We start from the raw sequence: 20,925 nt of genomic DNA on the forward strand, positions 1-20,925 counted from the left end.
AAGACACTCAGTAACACTTTCAAGAAACACAGCATCACTGAGTTCTGCTATAACCTTGACATGCTCATCCAAAGATTTTCCCTCCTCTTCACCAGCCAAATCCAAAGGAAAACATAGATGGAGCCTCCTGATGCCTCTACAGAATGTCTCATCTTTATCATGTATTATTTATCACTATGCACTTAAAACTTTCTTTCTACCCTGTAATACAGTGTTAATGAATTCACTGTGCCACAGCATTTGCAACCAGGAAGATCTTTTAATCTCTTCTCCTGCCACTCCAACCTTCATCAGCCTCTCCATGAAGCACAGTACATCATCAGCTTCAGCTCTTTGCAGAATTCTTCTACCTCTGGCTCCCTGTGCTAAGTAACAAGACTGGGCAACTGCTAAATTCTCCCACAACATATATTCCAGAGAATTGTAACACACAATCCTTGATAGACATTCTCCATATCCCATTCCAACAAGATCACTGCAGCAAAGTAGAACTGAAAAAGCAGGTGTTACTACCCTCTGTTTTATGGGGAAACGACAGCAGAGATCTTAATGGACAAATTAGGAGGAAAAGCAGCAGCAAAGATGGCTGGCACACTCTGTCTTCACAGGGACTGAGGACTGAAAAACTACCAGTGGATGGTTAAAATTAAAGAAGACAACACGCAAGTAATTAAGGCAAAATGAACAAAGCAAAGAGAGGGAACAGAGCTGTATTTAGGTGGGTGAATTAGAGGGGAGGTTGTTACTCAGATCACAACTACTAGCTCACAAGAGCAAAAAGGGCTCTGCTCACCTACACAAGACGGCAAACTTCCAACACCCATCTCGTGGCAGCAACCTGTATAGACACCCTGCCAGGGATCAACATGGTGCCTCCAGGCTCAGGGCTACACGTGGTAACCAGCTAGCCAGGAGTGCTTTCACCTGTTTGACAGCCTATTACCCAGAAGACCAAATCAAGCCTGAACTCTAAAATGAGCTCTGGCAGTTGATTTGTTTCTAGGTATAATTCCATCTGCTTGCTCCAGCCTGAATCTCCAGTGCAGGACCTTCCACTCCACAGCTTGTTTCCCCATTTCTTGGTTAACACATTTAAGCTCAGCTGAAATGTTGAGGATATTGTAAAGCCCTTGCATTTACCATGGCTTTTCTAAGACAAAAAGCTTATTTTGTAGGATGTTGGCTAAGAAGAGTTATTCTGGGAGCACAGGGAATGCTAATGTAATGAACAGACTAAGAGGATGAATTTTACATTTTCAAGCATAAATTCTTAATGAAGTTAGAGCATGGGATAAGAATAGACTTTACAAAATAAGCCATGGTACAGAAGAGACATGAGAAATCAAAACCATGCTTGGGAAACATCATGAGTGCTGGTATACAAAAAAAAAAACCCAAAACAAACAAAAAAGAGATAAAAAGTTAAAAGTTCATGTGGTTTTAAAGGCACAACTACATCCTAATTTGGCCATGAATTTGTAACAGAAACTGGTCCCTATTTTAGTTATTCCTTTGGAACAATATGAATCTTCACAGTAAAAGCTTAGCTTTTAATCTTAAAGCCTGGGAAAGCCATGATAACATATCATCAGCCAACAGGCAAGCACTCAAGGTTGTGAGCCTCAGAAAAATATATAATGTACAAGGCAGAACGAATATAAGAATAACCCCAGAACACTGATTTTTATGTAATTGTAGACTGATACATCTCTATAAACTGTTTTATTGTAGTTCTGGGAAACCCACAAAGGTAATGTTTCCTAAAATATACTTAATACTTAGAAACTCTTCTAACAAAGATATTTATTTTTTACATGACTTCTAACATATATGTCCACCTATATATAAGTACGGACATACATGTTAGAGGTCTGGAAGACAGAAGGAGATTTAACAAATTAGGATAAATTGGCCCAAACTGAATTCTCTACTTTGAAATAAAATACAGAATAGACAGATAGGGAATGCTTGTTGATTTCCACAGTCTCCAGAGAAACATTTGGTTTAAAATATTAAAAAACAAAATTGAAAAGTTTGCCATGATAAATCTTACTACACTCTACTGTAACAAAAGTGGCACAAATAAATATAAATACTATAGCTAGAAACAAAAATTTATAACAGAAAAGCTCATTTTTAAAATAAATTACTTACGTAGCCCACCCCACAAATGACCTTTTAAACCATTTCAGATATAAAGAACAAATTAAATGTTGATAAATGTGAATATTCACCTTATACTCACTTTTCTTCCCAACTTTAATTAGCAGATCTAGCATTATACAGATTTTAGATTAAGAAAAAAATTTCAAAATTGAAGCAATATTTATTCAATTTTTTATTATTTTCTAGCAAAATCAAATTTAGGCTTCTACACCACCCATAAAAATGCAACTAGTAATAAAAGCAAATAATATTTCAGCTCGTCAAATTATTTGGTACGACACACAAACTACTAAACAAACAGATAAGCTGAGACAGCATAGATAATGCACCCAATTGAACACCACCTGCCCATCCAAAGAATGTACTTTCTGCAGAGAAAACACGACTTGCAAAATTAATAAATAAAGTACTTTTCACAATACCGACCACTTACTACAACAGTACGTAAAAAACAGACTGTGGCGTTCTACTGTGTAGTCTGCAGCTGCCCTTATCTTTAATAAGAAGAGGAAAGTTGCAGAAGCGACAGGTCACAGTTTTATGATCCATCTTGGTATTAGAGGAGGCTGCGCACACTAAGCCATGGGGTGCAGGCTGGAACACGTCCCCATGGGCTGTTCCTCTATGCCAAAGATGAATGCAGCTGTAATCAACTCCATTTTGTTCAAATTAATTGCAAGTTCTCTGGGAGGGCAATGCAGACACTTGTGACTAAAAGGAATAGTTCTGGTTGAAATTAGCGCGTTGATTCACTCAGGAAATTGGACGTTTAATGATTTTGGAATCTTCCAAATTCTCAGAAGCAGAATGGACAAAAAGTAGCAATAAAATGGAGGGTGGAGAAAAGCTGATAAGGATTTATATCATTTCTTTTGGTTGAACTTTGTGCCCTAAAAATTTGCTGACAATTATGATTTGACCTGTTCTGTTGTTATTTTTAATTTTTTATCTATTGACAAATAAAACTGAGAATGACAGAACAAAAATAGGAACAAAAGGGAGCACAAAAACCAATATTCACCTTCTCACACAAGCTGTAACCCAGACATACATTATCATTTCTACGTGTGCAGCAGGTCTTCTAATAGAATCAAAAATATTACTTCCACAACTTTTTTTTTTCCTTTTTTTTCTTTTTTTTTTTTAGTTTTAGTTTTTAGTTTTTATAAAAATAAATGCCTATCTCAGCCCAGAGATGTGACAATGCAGCTCTCACTGCACAACAAGTCTTTCCCAGACGGCTGGATCAATAACATCCCTGTTCTAAAGACCTGAAAGTCTAAAGAAAGAAAAGGGCACAAAACACAGGAAGGAAAACAAAAGCACACAGGGCTCTTTCACCACAGCAAAGATTACTGTTTGAAGATTTTATTTTAGAACATTAATAATTCATAATGACAGTGTAATGTAAACTAGGTTAGGAGATTATGCTCTCAAGTACCACACAAGGGATTGAATGACAGAATAATAACCACTCGCCAAAGTAGAAAAATTTTAGTAGATGAGGGGAAGAGAAAACTTGGAGGACTAGAACAAGCATATTTGAGATGAACGAACAAAAACAGGAATAGAGATACTGAAAAAAAGGGGATGCAGCCTATAGAAAAGAAAGCACCAAAGGATGTATTTATTACAGAAGATGAAGCTCTGCTGCAGGCCTTCTGGCATGGTACAGTTTTGAGTATTCAAACAAGAGCTTAAATTTGAGACAAAAGTTCAACATAGCTCAGGACAGTGACACAGCTGAAACACGATACAGTTTTTAAAACTGGTGCAACATTACCCTGAAATCTTCTTATCTCTGTAACATTCTAAACTTTCCTTAAGCTTTTGATCCACTAAATTGTTTATCCGTCTAAATTAGAAATTGCAACTCATGGCTTCAAACAGTAAATTTTAAAGATAACAGATCTAAGGAATCTTCTACTCATGGGCAGGAATAGTCCTGTGCTAATGGAAACAGATGTGTCATATAACTCCATTTCTCCCCAGCTCTAGTCTGTTAAATTGAGACTACATAATCGCTATTAGTACATCCTACTATCAGTCCTTCAGTATGGGATGTTAACGGGCCTGTTTGCACACTCACGGATTTTCCATGTCATAACTAAAAATAGCACCTGGTTGCCTCATAGTACAATTAAAAACAAGTTATGGAAGATGCATGGGACTGTCTATCAATAATAATAAACACATGACTGCCTGGTTAAGAATATATATTTCTTTCTCAGAATTATTCCATTTCCAGGAATCTTTCAGCACATGGGTTATTTCTGTATCTGTATTCAAGATCAACAGGTCTTTGAGGGAGAGACTATGTGGAAGGGTTTTGTACAGAATGGAGCACACTACTATCATCTGAGGAAATCACTGTTATTTGTGGAGGACAGAAAAAGGAAAGCTTCAATTAATACAGTCTCTCAAGGACCTTCCAAGCTTTTCCTTCCTCACTAGGAGTTGCTACATTGTCCCAACCATCCCAAATTCTTTGAACAGTGCAGGGGTAGTAAATGAGCCAAGCTCACATGCAAGCATATCAACAGCTCACAGCCGTCAAACACAGTTATACAGAAAAACCAGCTACAAACCACTTGGTTTATAAATGGCTAGCAAACATTAAAGCCCTTCAACTCATGAAGTCACAAGTACATGCTCCCTTCTGGGAGCCTCCGATTTCCCAGGTCAAATCAACAGGTTGTGCTTTACAAGTGGTCCCACGGAGGGCAGCCAAACGGTGTGCCTGGAACAAGGCAAGAATTCACACCTCAGGCTCCAAACCCCATGGGTTTAACTCTGCTGCTGCTGCAGCTCCAGAGAGGACACAGGGATTTTATCATTTACATAATGCCTTCACATGAAAAAAATTACACCATTCAGGCCACCATGCCTCAGTATTTCCAACCATGCGGCAAGCTAACCGACGGTTTCTGATCAGCATAAGACAGATAAAAGGTATCCGAGCCTGTCAAATTTTAGGTAACACAAATACATCCCTCCCCTAGAAGTCTCCATCTTCTAGATGGGAAAAAATATTCCCAGGAATAATAACTGGTATAAAAGAAAAGAAATAAAGAGAAAAATTTTCACTTAAAAATAAATGAATTCTGGGAAAGTCACTCATTCATTCAATGTGAGAGGTAGATTATAATTCAGTTGCCAAAAGATTACCTACTCAAAATTCACCGTTTCAGATTATGCATAATGATATATTCATAAAGTTGTTCTGTTACTCATTATTCCTGAATTACTTATCTACAGTGTTTCCAAAATTGACATTATACTGTTTTGCAGTCAACTCCGACCAATTATTTAGCACATTTAAGAAAGCAGAACTTGTACCAAATCAAGCACTGAACCAGGAGGGTATCACCTGCTGCAAAACCAAAACAATTTCCAAATGTCATTCAAGCTGAATATAGTCCTCTTCATTAATCCTCTGACACTTGTCAAATAGGAAATTCTAGCTAAAATAAATTCTTAAACCTGTATCAAGTGACTTTAAACTAAAAGGACATTTAAGTAGAGATAGGGAACTATCACCAACTCTTGACAAGCCTTGAGGTATTTCCAAATAAAAATATAAAGAACCTCATCAAGTCTGAATTCTGAAATGCTTTTTATCTTCCCTAAAAATATGGCACTTCTCTTGTTTACAGGTTCTGTCCTGCTGTGTAAAATATATGCAGCCTTCAAAGCCCAAAATACAGGTAATCTGGGGACGTGCATGCCAAGAATACATCCTTATACTATGGAAGGGATTTCTGTACCTGTCTTGAAGTAGAGGACTGGAGTTAAAAGGCCCTTATCAAGACACACCAGCAATCTCAAAACATAAGAACCACCACAGTCTAACAGGAGACCCCATTCAAACAAAGTGGGTGTCTCCATCCCCACCCTTTGGTGAAGGTGAGCTGACCAGCACTGCCCGGAAAGCCCGTTGGTTTAGTGCAACAGGACAGGTTTCCAGAGGGCACTGCACGCCAAATCACACTGATGCACTGAAACAAGCCATAGCTCTAAATATAGGTTTTCCCTCATCCATTACAACAGCTTATACAAAAAAGTCTTTAAATAAAGGCAGGCAACCCTCCCTGTACATTTGTTGAACACGTATGTGTAATATATTCTTGCTACTGCAGTTATTGATTAAATGCTTGTTTCCTAGTAGGGTTTTTATGTAAATAAATTAACACATTCATAGAATTATAGAGTGGTTTGGGTTGGAAGGAACCTTAAAGATCATCTAGTTCAAAATCCCCTGCCATGGGGCTCAAAGCCCCGTCCAACCATGCCTTGAACACTCCCAGGGAGGGGGCAGCCACAGCTTCTCTTGGCAACCTCATTCAGTGTCTCACCACCCTCACAGTAAAGAATTTCTTCCTTATATCTAATCTGAATCTACCCTCTTTCAGTTTAAAGTCATTACTACTCACCCTACCGCTACACTCCCTGATAAAGAGTCCCTCTCCACCTTTCCTGTAGCCCCCTTTAAGTACTGGGAAGGCCGCTATAAGGTCTGCCTGGAGCCTTCTCTTCTCTGGGCTGAACACCTCCAACTCTCTCAGCCTGTCCTCACAGGGAAAGTGCTCCAGCTCCCAGATCAGCCCAGGACAACAGAAGGCCTTCTGGGCTGCAAGCGCACATTGATGGCTCATAGTTTTTCATCCACAATACCCCCAAGTCCTTCTCCTCAGGGCTGCTCTCAACCCACTCCTCGCCCAGCCTGTATTTGTGCTTGGGATTGCCCCGACCCATGGGCAGGACCTTGCCCTTGGCCTTGTTGAACTCCATGAGGTTTGCCCGGGCCCACCTCTCCAGCCTGTCCAGGTCCCCCTGGATGCCATCCCTTCCCTACAGCCTGTCGACCGCACCACACAGCTCGGTGTGGTCGGTGAACTTGGTGAGGGTGCCTCGATCCCACTGTCCGTGTGACCAACAAAGATGTTAAACAGCGCTGGCCCCAGCCCCTGAGGAACACCACTCATCACCGCTCTTCACTTGGGCACCAAGCCATTGACAGCAACTCTCTGAGTGCGACCATCCAGCCAATTCCTTATCCACTGAGTGCTCCATCCATCAAATCCATGTCTCTCCAATTTAGAGACAAGGATGTCATGCAGAACAGCGCCAAATGCTTTGCACAAATCTAAGTAGATGACATCGGCAGCTCTTCCCTTATATCACAGATGTCCATAAAATCCTAATTATATAAACCCCATAACTGTAATTACACATTGATCAAGTAATTATGTGCTGTGCTCAAACACTGAGTATTTTGAAGCAACATTAGGTTTCCCATTTTGTTTTCCTTAAATTAAGACAGCAAGGATCTGACCACCACTGCCTTCAGAATTGGTGACCAGATTTTGTACAGGCTAGAAAAAAACCCATTAAACTATTCTTCAAAGCTATAAAAAATTAATACGTATTATCAACAGACTTTATTAAGGCTAGAATGCCCAAGGGAAAACAGTCCCACAAAAATCATCTCTACCATATATCCACAGAACATGTTCCACAACTGGCATAAATTTGTGGAATCAAAATAGCATGAGAAAATATCCCTTGAATAATCCAGCTGAACGCAACTCTTTCCTTGATTTGTTAGGATAAAGCAAATTTGCACTGAGGCTTCACCTCACCTGCAGCACCCAGTGAGGCCAGAAACACAACACTTGAACACATTCACCCTTGTTACCACAAACAAATGAGTCAGTTTCTCAAAGTACTGAAACTAGTTTATATCTATCTTGCTGAGGGTGATACAAAAAGTGTAGCTTTTTTTGAACAGAGGGAAACGCATGTTCCTTTAATCTCAAAGCCCATCAGTTCTAAGTTACAACAATTAATTCATGACATCTTTTAAGAAACTTGATATGAAGAAATTCTGTAAATCTATATTTCGATTAAAGGACAAATATGGGTGTACAAAGACTTGCCAACTCGTAAAGAGGACCAGCTGTGAAAACATGGCCCCATTTCATTTTTCAGTAATTTGACTTCCCTGCTACCCCCAGAAGAGTCCAAGCCAGATCCCAAATATGAGAGCAAATACTTCAGTTTAATTTTGGACATCATTGTCTTTTCTTCCTAAAGATACATGACCCACGGCTGCATCAACTATAGTAGTCTAATTTCACGTGCTATCAATTTATTTTTATTGTAATCATGCCACTTCACATAATCTTTTCGTTTTTTGAAAGGTTCACATTATTTTCAATTGTTCAAAGGCTATATAGGAAATATTTTCTCTCTTAAACAATTCTTTCAAGAAGCCATGAATTCTAGCTGTAGAACACATGGCATCATATGCACCAACAGTTGTTCATCTATGTAAAAGTATCAGCCACACCACGAAAAATGGGCAAGAAGGGGAAAACCTGTGTAGATACTTGCAAACACAATATACAGATGGTAAAAAATTAGAAAGATTTAATGTTAAGGCATAGACTTTTCTGGTTACATTTTCCATCAGTTCCTAATATCACTTGCATAGCCATGGAAATGAACCACAACCTGGCTAACCTGAAGGTGTTAAGCTCAGTAGATCAATGATGGTACTAACTTGCCAAGATGAACTTTTGCTCTAAGCAAGCAGGAATGGCTTTCACTGGTACCGTAACCAAGTAAACAAAACTACAACAAAGAAAGACAGGATAAAACAGGATCAAGAGTTGCACAGGTGAAAGCAACAAAGACAAAAATAAAAAGTTATTATAGTAGACCTAAGCTCTTACACAGAGCTATGCATCTGTGAATCATCAACCATTCAGTATTTAGAGAGCAGATGGTCGAAAGGTCCCCATATGTGAAAAATATTATCACGGAGAGTCCATAGTAACAGGAGACTATAATTTTACACTATGACTTTTATATGAACTATTCTTAAAGAGAAAATTTTTCACTTTTGACCCATGTCAAAAGCCTGAAGATTGAAGGACTCTCAGAGAAAAAAAGCAGCCAAGAACCAAAAACAAACTTTTTTGAAAATAATCATTAGATCGCCTCTCCAAAAAGAACAGTTCTCAACTGACTTTGACAATAATCTAATTTTGATATATAACTGCTACTTACCAGTCTGTTAATTAGCCCCAATGCTAAACAGCATTTAATCACCCTTGTTGTAAAGGACATCATCCAACACCAGCCTTTAACAAAATTTATTGAAAATTACATTGATGACATTGACATTAAAATGTTAGGAGACTCCTCTTTAGTCACTGCTTTTCCTCTCACTGCGAGTGCTGCCAAAATGAGTGCCTTATTAAGAATTTTCACTGAGTGCTGCCCGGCGTGCAGGGAAAGCAGCAGGCACGCAGGGCAAGCACCTCTCTGTCCATGGCAGTGCACATTAAGGACAGACACACGCAACATCCCTTTCGTTTGCTGACAACCTGATTTCCACTCAACAGATGTAATATATGTTACTCTCCATTAGAGGGACAGAGCACTAAAATAGCTCAACTTCACATTTTCTGGTCACTCCTACCAGAGCTGGCCAGCAAGAGCACTCTCCCTCTGAAATAACAGTCGAGATTCAGGGGCTATTGCATTACCACCTGATGAGTAACTGAAATTTGACCAGCTGCATCCACGATGCAGCATTTGAACTTCAAAACCAGCCCTCTGATGGCTATGCTGGCTCAAGTTTTAAGTAGGTAACCACTGAGCTCCAATTTCATAACCACACACATAAAGATCTCCAAGCTTGTGTTAGCCTTTGTCAGTAGCTCACTAGGTGAAATTTCCTCTTTGTGAAGAAGCTGAAGGTTTTCACTGGGGCTGCTGATGGCCATTCACATTCCATAATAGCACAATGTGCTAGGAAGAGCTAATCCTGAGGGGAAAATACATCAGCCAGTATCTCAAATGCTTTAATACAAACTGAGCTGGCTTGGACTTTTTTTTTGGTTTACAAACTCATGTAGCCCATATTTAAGTCTGCTAACAACAGGCTTGATTTTACTCATTATCCTTTGTAGACCCTGTTTGAAGAGAGACTTCAGCCTCCTAACTTCTGTAAGAAACTAATGTGAAAAGAACAGAGTGCAGCACATTGGCACAGACCCACTATTCTAGGCAAGGCTTTTTAAGGACACCACTCTAGGTTGTTTCACTTTTAAACTGGCTTTCATTCTATCCGCCACGCCTGTGAGGGTTCCTTTACTGCACAGTACTCGGAAGCTAGCACAAGGTACAGCCAAGAATTTGCATATATGCCCACGTAGACAGGTTTCCATTCCTTAATTTTATCTTCTTCCCAACATAGGGCCTTACTACAGATGAACTAGAAAAAATTGTACCAACAAGCAACATCAACCTGAACACCAAATGGCTGGAAGTAACTTATGACTACAAGTCTGTTCCCTTCTGTTAGATATTATTCTCAAACTATAAAGCTGTTAAGTTTATCAGCGATTACACCAACACCAAACTGTTAGAAATTCCTAATTGATACCTCTCCTTACCTCCACTGAAAAGGATGGCTGTAGCATGGACTAGACGGATTGCTCTGGGGTTGTGAGTTCAGGTAAAATACTAGAGGAGAAGTAACAAGTGCACAGTCAGCACTAAATGGGAATTTAAGATGCTGCAGACCTGGAGCAGATGTAGAAGAGAACATGTGCTGATGAACATCATTTCCTCGGCAGTGGGAGTACAAAGGAGAGGAGATTCTGACAAGGTATCACAGTAGAAAGAAAAATAATCAGGGTCAGTATCACATCTTCTGTTTCAATACAGGAAAAAAAAAAATATTACTTCCAAAATACAATTTATATCTTCTTAATAAATGCAATCAACTAAGTGGTCAAAAGTCATCCTTTCAATTATCATCCAAACCAAAATGTATTTTTCAGTCAATTTAATATCTCTGCTACATTATTTTTCCACTATGAAAATCTTCCAATATGATATTATCCAAATCCTTTTCAGTAGTGATACCCAGGCTTTCTGGAATACGCACTACTGTCAATCCTTAATGTAAAGCTTTTAATTGAGAAAAAATAACAAATTGATAATGGCACCAGTAACAGACATGGACCATTCATATCACAGCCTTCACAATTTGGGAGCCATGGTTCCACACCATGGCTGTGGCAACAATAGAAATACGTAACTGTGAGAATGTGAATTACACAAACCATTAACTAGAAAACCACATTTAGCACTGACAGTGTTTTAGAACAACAACTAATGAAGCCTGAAAGCAGCACTGCAAAATGTCTTCATTCTAATTTTAGCAATGGGGAAACTGAGGCACAAAGGGGTTAAGTAACTCATCCATAGCACATCCACTGTAGCATCAGGATTACAGCTGTGGACACTGGTTCCCAGCTCTGTGCTCAGTTCTATAAACTACACAATTCTGGCAGGGTTAGCAGCCAGCACACACTGGTATACACAGAGAGCACAGAAAATTTCTCAAAGTAGCTGCTTTCCAAAAAGCTGCAAACAAACTTCTACATAAACATTAAAAAAAGGTTCTAACACCTACTTTATTGAACTATACACGATGAGATGTCCTTCACTAGAAATAAAGTGAAAGTTAACTTACAAATATTGGTATTATAAAGCGTGCTTACGTGTCAGAATACAAACCAGTGCCACTGTATTCTTACAATTATAACTTTGATTCTGACTGAGGGATGAAAGAAGTTTCTATTTACCATATTTAAACATAAAAGTGAGCAAAAGGGGAATGTGGGGCATACGTCAGTTTTGTTTGGTATTCAGATATTTTACACTGAAAGTCCTGAAGTCAAGCATGTTTGTCAACACTCCTTGCTTTAAATTTTCTAATGAATCCAAATACTTATCACTAAACCTTCACATATTGGAAATCCTCCCCACCAGCAATCTCTGCTTAAACAGCTGATGAGCTTTACAGTCCACAGACAGAAAAGGTTAAGCCTGTCTCTTTAACCTGCTCCTCCCTTCACTATGTGATAGATTCATTTAAACTCCTCTACTCATAAACATAGTATTAAATCTACAATTTACTTATTTTTACCAACTAGAAATAATAAATATGATTACAAACTTCATAAATAGCAGTTTTCATTAGTAGATTTCAAAGCATTTACAAAGGACACAGGCATTAAAAAGGAATTGTTTGTTTAAATTTCATTTGTAAAACTGCATGTGGCAATGTAAATAAAGATTTTTTTGCTTCAAATCTAACAGTTTTCAATAGCACTCTTAATTTTTAAAGATAATAAAGATATAAAAGGTCTCTGGAGATTTGAGCCCTATGAGAGCTTTCTGGCAGATTATTAAAAGCTCTTTCTAAATCTGAAGAGTGATCAAACTAAACAGTTACAAACATTCAGTTTTACTACACTAATTAATGTCTGGTACAAAACCTAACCCAAATGTACCGCATTTAAAAAGATTTAAGTATCGCTCCTTTTTGGCTATACTTTAGGGTAAATGCTCCACAAAAGTAAAATGTTAAAGCTTCTGAAGAAATTTTGTGTACAGCCAAATAAGCATGCCAGATAAAAGAAGGTTCTAACAAATAAAAGCAATGTCTATTGGGCACAGAAAATTCTGGCTTCTTTTTCTTCATAGTTTCAATTTGAAATGTTTAAGTGCAATTTATTTTTCACAACACTCCTTACTGGATCCGCAGAGATGGGGCTCCAAGCCTCTGTTTCCTTCGTTTCATCATTGTGCTGATGTACTATGTTTCTTCCCAACACAAGAGGCTTAAAGCCGGGAAGGAGAGCCCACTGTTATCACTCCAAGGCAGAGCACAGAACAATCAGTGCAATTCCAAGCTCTTCACGTAACCCCAGTGTCACAGAGACCTCAGGAGTTCAGTAATGGTCCAGATTAATCACATGGCTCACGTCAAAAACCTAATTATTTTAAAACAAAAATCTTCCACGAGTCTATTCATAACATCCAGAGAAAGGATATTAAGCTCCCCAGTACAAAACGAAGATGCATAAAAGTCCGGGACACAAACTAGCCATCTGACCTGTCACGCAGCCAGCAATACAGTCCTGACACACTCAGGCTGAGCCCGCAGCAAATCGGCGACAAACTTCTCCTGGGCTTCAAGGAACAGAATCAGTTACTCTCGCCAAATCAAAAGGAAAGCGTCGAGCCAAGGGAGCGATGGTACGCCTGAAAGGATTCTGGCGGAAATCTCACACAGCAGCTTGAAAACTCACACTGTGATAGGAATAGTCACTGCTCCCACCCAAAGCCCTTGCAGAGTCATCAGCGGTGCAAAGAGCAGCTGCTCTTGACCAGCGCGGGAACACGGGAACCATCCCTTTTTCCGAAATCAATCCCCTTAAGAACACACACAACTTTAACCTTAAAACATCTTCCTGTAACTCCCAAGCTGCATTTCAGCCACCAACTTTATGGATTCTAGCACTAAAAACAGAGCAACAGCAATCACAGCAGCCTAGGGAGCCAAATGCTGAAAGTGAGGGGAAACACCTCCATTAGGAGACAGCGTTCCCTTGCACAATGCAAGTCTTGCGTTTTTGTTTGCAAATGGCACTTTGAAACAGCTCAAAATCAATTTCATGCTATTAACAAAACCGCCCCCAAATAATGTCCACATTATTTTTTAAATACGTATTTGTAAGAAGGTAACTTCCCCCCCCAAAAAAATCCAAATATTTATCTTTGACAGACTAGAAAAATGTTAGACTGCTTTTATGCAGGTAAAGTCTGCTACTCACAAGTACTCATCAACCAAGTCAAGCTCCAGATTACAACTCCTATCTCCAGATCCTGCCGTGATTCAAATCACAGCAGAAGTGCCCCACACTACACCTCTCAACAGCTGTGTCCCATCAGGAGAACAAACTGCCAGTCTCAAAAGTAAGGGCCAGGGTGCCCAGGGTGGCTGTTTCTTAAACAACCAGAGCCCCTGCCCCCTCTCACACCGTGCCTTCAGAGTAAGAAAGCGCAGCAAGCAACAAAAGGTAGAAATTTTGTATGTTATGTATAATTTTATTATACTTATTAAATGAGAAACTGCATTAAGTAGTGGAAACTTGACAATAAAAACTTCACAAAAAGAATTTTTTCCCTTTTAAATCCTTGATGAAAAACTCCATAAATTCTTTCTCTCTGAATTACAGTATATATAGAACACTAAAATCCCCTTTATTCACTAAATCACTTATTTTATAGAAACAATGCTTACAAATTATTTTTAAAGCCTAATATACAAATAGCAATACTCCTACGGAGCCCTGCAGGAATAATTCACCACATTCCACCTTCAGAGCCAGTCCCACAGATCAGCTTAGGAGCACCAGGTTATTTTTGATCTATTGCTTGTGAGCTGCTTCTATGCAGCTCAGAGAAGGATGGAGTGGTTAGAAAATACCACCTCTTTCTCTCCCCATCTATAAAAAGTATCACAAACAAAAAGCACCGAATGGAAGCGTTCTTTCTTACTCTATTTCCACATCCGAGACAGAACAGAGCGCAAAAGTAGCAAAATTCGTTACTCCTTTCAGAACCATTTTTTTTTTTTCCTCCATTTCTAACACTTTGACTTCTCCACACTTGAGGCACAGCACTTGCTACTGGCAGGGAAACAGCATCGATCGATCCCCAGCAGAAACACTTACCCACCAGAAACAGAATGATATACTCCATTTCTCTGCAGATACAGAGGAAATTCCCACAGCACCTGAGCATGGCAAGATAAAGACATAAACCAGCACTAAAGGCCAATTTTTTTTTTCCTGCCATCAAGCTTGTTATTGTTTCCAAAGTCCAATCATTAAAAAGAATAGGAGTAGACACTGATATAAACTGGTATTCAGCATATGCTCCCAAAGAAATACCTTGGTGTGTTTGTGTCTTATTTTACTGTCAGGAAGCTGGGAGTTAATTTAACAAATTATGAAGACGACTTGTTTAATTAAACACCCTATGAAATGTCTAGGGCTGTAGAAACTAAGAACCTTCAGAGGTTTATAAGTAGAAGGGGAGTCCAGAAATGGAGGGAGAGAAAACGAGCCTTACAGTGGACATAAATTGCCTGAAAAAGAGATTAGAAGGAATAAAGACCACCATAAAAGCCTTTCATATGTCTTTAGCAAACACTATTATGTTGCTTACCACATTTCATGAAGATAGACATAAAAACTTGAGGTAAATACTATTTCTTATCAGCACCTATCACCACTAAGCAGTTTGTAATATTTTATTTAAATGTGTGTTTTTACTGGATCTATTCTGGATTATAATTATTTTTCATGTTGGATCTATTCTGGATTATAATTATTTTTCATGTTTCTTATGCTACCATGTTCTTTTTCCATTTGTACAGACTTTAGAAGTATACTTGATACAGATGGTTGATAGCAGGAAGGAATTAACAAAAATAACTTGCATCCAAAATTAAAAACTGGTTTAGCAAATTTTACATTTTTTTAGATTTAGATTTTTTAGAAAATTTTACATTTAGATAGTACAAAAATTACAGCAACCCAAGCTAGTAACCCTGACTAAGAAGCCATGAGGATTTCAAATATGAACCCACATTTCTCATAAAAAAGCTAAATGGGTCAATAACGTTCATGTTATAAACAACTGAATTATTAAAAATGGGGTACTGAACAAGAAACCACATGGCTCAAATGCAACCTCAACTCGATTTATTGCCTGCTGATTATCCAAGGCAGCAATCAGAACAAACAGTGAGCTCCAGAATGGTGTTGCACATTTTGCAGCCACAATGAAAATCTGCACTTCACAGCCTGTTCTTTTGGATGCAGAGTTGCTGCTACACACATGAACACACACGACCATTTCATCATGAGCCTCATCTTGCTGTGCAGTCCCCACCTTTGTCCTTTCAAGTCTGGAACGTCTCTAGTGCGCTTTACACGCAGGTGCACATCAAAACCATTTGAAAGCTGAAGCCAACAATAAAAAAAAAAATCTCTGTACATACTGTAGCACCAAAACAACAGAACAGGGTAATAACTGCAAATAATTAAACCACTTCCACTAATAGGATGGAGATCAAAGTTTGGGTCTATCACTTCACATTTGCTATTTCAAATGAAAGAAAATATTCATGAATGGTAATTACTTTGCGTGAACAAAGCATGGAAAAAACATAACCAATACATTTATATGCATAATTTATTAAAAGAAAACTTTGAACTCTGATTATTGAACCACACCAGAGAGAGAATACAACTACTTGTTCCTGTTCTCATACTTGTATAATTCAACCTCTTAGCAGTCTACAACTCAGTTGAGTATAATTTCCTTTAGCACATTAAACATAACCACCCTACAGAAACACACACGCTTTAAGCACATTAACAACAAAATGGTATCTAAACAATCAGGCGTTCCTCTTAATGTCACCCTGCATACAATTCCCTCATCTGTTTTACGTATCTGCTCACTCTGTGCTGATTATTTCAAGTTTAGACTGAAAGATCTCCCAAGGAAAAAGCCATCCTTTACGGTGTGCTATGTGCTCCCTTCTGCTAATACAGAAGCAGGGTCACTAATCAACAGACAACACAGGCTCATCCCACCATTCGTTCTCTTCAGCTTCTACCAAACACTTTCTTTAGGTGACAAAATTCCTCATACTCTCCTGCCAAAAATAGAGACATCTAACTCCACTCCTTTTCTTTAACATAAACAAGTATAGCAACTGTTGTTGTCCATGCCTACAATCAGTTCCTGCAGAAAAATAGGGATTACTAAGATTGACCCAGGCAAATATGAAGTAATGAGAGTCAGATCAAAGTTAGAAGCATTGTCAGGAAGAGCTTGCCCTTCTCCATTCAGCCATGATAAATACTCTACTTAATCCAAAGTCAAAAGTCTTTCTAAATCAACAATCAACCAAAGCAATGCCTAGCAAGCTGCAATAATCAAGTCTTCATTCTACTTCTGGCTGGCTAGAAAATAATTACTTATTCCCCAAATACGATCTTTTTACAGAAGTAAATGCACCCCAGCCTCCAGGCTAGCACACAGAAAAGTGCTGAGTGGCTGCATATTACTATATAATACAATTGCTACTGAACTACCACAAAGGCTGTAGTTTGTGCAGAAAATGGATGCACCTCTTGAGGGTTTCTGGCTCCAAGCCAGATACTTCTTCCTTCTGTCAATTCCTGCTCCTGTCAGTGAACAGAAGTCAATGAATGACAGTCAATGAATCAGGAGCTAGCTACATCCATAACTACCCCTACTCATTAGCTACAGCACAACAACAGCTTTTCAGAATAAATTTGATTCAAGCACAGAAAAAGCTTCCAAAAAGAACTGAGAACTACCTACAGTCTGCATTCAAGGCCACCCTTAAATCAGGCCACCCTTTTTGACAGGCTGGTTTGACAAATTTATACTTTTTAACACATATATATATATACACACACACACACACACACACACACACACACACTATTCATTTTTTTATATAAATTTCTTTAGTCCCTGATTCAAAGACTCAGTGATTTTTTTTTTAAATCACATAAACACTCTGATACTAGGATATGCAAATCACGTACATCAGCTCCACTTGACCCTTTTCAGTGAGCCTATAGGCTTAACAGTACTGCATCAACACAAACATGAACAAGGCACAAGACACCACTGACTTCTTAAATACTTAAACTTTTCAAACAACAAGAAATCATTTGGTAAAACTGGCTACAGAATCTGTAATTCCTGAAACTTCAATCAAATAACTATATAACACAGGCAACTAACTGAAAACATCTTCATAGATTTTCAGTCTCACTAACAGCTGCAACCTTGTGCTTAAAAATTATGGCCTGGATCTTCCTGACACAGGTTGCTAAATTTCTTCATATAATGTTGGCTTAAAAGGCACTCAGTGTGGAAAAAAAACTGAAGTAATGAAAAGTAAAAGTGTTAAATCAATATAGAAAGAAAACATTCAGTCATTTGGCTTAGTTACTACTAAAGTGAAGCACTTCATTTGTATCTCGGATATTTGAAATGTAAATACATGAGTAGTTTTGTGTCATACCCACCTCCATGCCTGAACGATGGAAGGAAATATATCTGGCATCCTCAATTTCTATTCCAAAAGTTTCGTACAAAAATATCTAAGTCATATCAAACAAAAAACTTACTGGTAACTGACTGTTCCACTATTTGTTCAAAGAACCTTCACAATCTTCAAGTTATGAGCACCACCTTTCTTAAAAATCTATCAAATATCATTAAGCTAGCCTTTATGGCATACTTGTTAAAAATAAAATTTTAAAAATCAGCCAGTGTTTCATGTTCTTTAAATAACTCCCTGACTAGTTTACCATTGTCATACAACTAAACAAAAAGGTCTGGTCATGCCCCACTTTAAAAAAAAGGCCTTTTGATCCGTTGTATTGTTCAGCCCTGAATCACTGGCATTACACAGCATTTTCCAAACACTTTTTCTTATACAAAGGGGATAGCTTACATTGAAAGACTGAAAATCATTTCTCATTAGAACCAGAAACCTGAGGAAGAAATGTTATATGCTTCTGTGAGCTTCATGTCTGTAGTCTACAAGCTTTGGGAAACAATTTTAAATCATAATGTAATAGCAGGCAGTACAAAAGCTTTCTCTTTTATATAATGCAATCAATAATGCAATTTCTTCCACCATAAATCTGTAAGCATAGCAGAAGCTAAGCTCTCATAATATCATTGAAACACATGTTTGTTCACTAAAGTTCTTTAAACATCATAATGTATTTTTTTAAAATTGCTATTTGTTTATACCATGTTTTTAAAAGCCTGTTTTGCCTGACATATCCTACTTTGTCAAAGTATCTCTATTACACAGACTACTCCACAAACACCTGACCTGCACGGCCCAGGAACTGTGTACTTAGACTTCTGTCAACAGACTGTTTGAAGAGCAGTGATCAAAGTTGTGCATATCACATAAATAATCAGTGACTTCTGTGGAGTCACTTCAGTGATGTCAGTGCAAGCAACACTCAACACCACAGCTACTTCCGTATCACGATCAGCTCAAGCTGATAATTAGAAGTAAGCTTACACTACTACTACTTTTCCTGCTACACTTAAGAAAATGAAGAGAGGCTTCAGTCTCAGAGAAATGCAAGCTAGCTGTTTCCAAGTGGATGACAGATTCTTGAAAATGCTAACAGAGAAAACAGTGTATCTGCCCATTTAAGCAATTTCCACAATTGAACAGTGATATATGTTCAAAACAAACCAAGTGATGAATAAAGAATAATTATACTTACAAACTTCCTCTTCTGGGGAGACTGAGCTCTTTCTGGGGGGGAAAAAAAACAAAACAAAACAAGAAAAGAATTAAAACCTTGAGTTAATTTTACTTATTATTATTTATTTACCAATAAATGACTGTGGTGAAATTAATAAAAAACTGGCCATTCACAAACACATGCTCAGGGTGTAACTATGTACAGTACTGCTGTGCTGAAGAGGTGAATCTGTACACACTCACAGCACAGCCATTTGGGGTACAAAAGTTACTCATTTTGTTTGAATAATCACCAGCTTTGCAGTCACAAAATCATAAGCACTCCAGAGCAAATATAACTTTGGAATTCAAGTCTAAACACAGATAAGGCAGTAATTAAGTCTGTCCTACATACCTTATCAGCATCATATCCCAACCACTTCCACCAGTGTGGTTCACAGAACTGTCTCGTTGGAAAAGACCTTGAAGATCATCCAGTCCAACCATTAACCTAACATTGACTGTTCCCAACTACACCAGATCCCTCAGCGCGACCCGACTCTTGAACCCCTCCAGGGATGGGGACTCCACCACCTCCCTGGGCAGCCCGTTCCAATGCCCAACAACCCCTTCTAGATATCCAGTCTAAACCTCCCCTGGCGCAGCTTGAGGCCATTGCCTTGTCCTATCGCTTGTTACTTGGTTAAAGAGGCTCATGCCCAGCTCTCTGCACCCTCCTTTCAGGTAGCTGTAGAGGGCGATGAGGTCTCCCCTCAGCCTCTTCTCCAGACTAAACCCCCCCAGTTCCCTCAGCCGCTCCCTGTACGACCTGTGCTCCAGACCCTGCACCAGCTCCATTGCCCTTCTCTGGACACGCTCGAGTCACTCAATGTCCTTTTTGTAGTGAGGGGCCCAAAACTGAACACAGGAATCGAGGTGCGGCCTCACCAGTGGCGAGTACAGGGGTCAGATCCCTTCCCTGTCCCTGCTGGCCACGCTAGTGCTGACACAAGCCAGGATGCCATTGGCCTTCTTGGCCACCTGCTACACAGCGTGCCTAGCACCTGCTGCCTCTATTTTCCCACATTATCACCACAATGAAGCATTAATGCAACAGAGTAGGTTTTGTGTGTTGGTTTTTTTCCAAACGTACACATTATTTGTTATACATTATCACAAAAAATCCAAGGCTAATGAAAGAACCACTTAAAAGCAGCATTTTGCACCTAGGCCGCAGAAGCAGAGCAAGGTGGGGAATGTAGGTAAACGGGCCGTGAGCACCCACAGGGCACGGAGAGGGGTGGATGTGCCCCCCCGAAGCCGCGTTCGGTCCGTTTCCCACCTGCCCCCAGCGCCGCGCCGCTCCCCCCGCCGGGCCCTGCGCTGCCGCCGGCCGCCACCAGGTGGGAGCCGGCTCCCGCCCGCCGCCGCCCGGGGGACGGACCGACCCTGCGGGGGGCGGACACCAAGCACCCGCCTTTCCCCTCACACCGAACCCCACTCAACGTTTAAAATGGCCCTTGCGGAGGGGCAGCGCCCCGGGGCAGGCG

The 20,925-nt window shown here is 39.3% G+C and overlaps 1 protein-coding gene across 5 annotated transcripts in view; it reads right to left on the reverse strand.

The window, feature by feature from the left end:
* MAST2 (microtubule associated serine/threonine kinase 2) overlaps positions 1 to 20,925 on the reverse strand; it is a 195,984-nt gene that overhangs the window by 90,876 nt on the left and 84,183 nt on the right. The window lies entirely within an intron of this gene.

Source organism: Athene cunicularia (genome assembly GCF_003259725.1).
Source record: "Athene cunicularia isolate RWA chromosome 8 unlocalized genomic scaffold, athCun1 chr8_part1, whole genome shotgun sequence".
In the NCBI taxonomy this organism is placed as follows: Eukaryota; Metazoa; Chordata; class Aves; order Strigiformes; family Strigidae; genus Athene; species Athene cunicularia.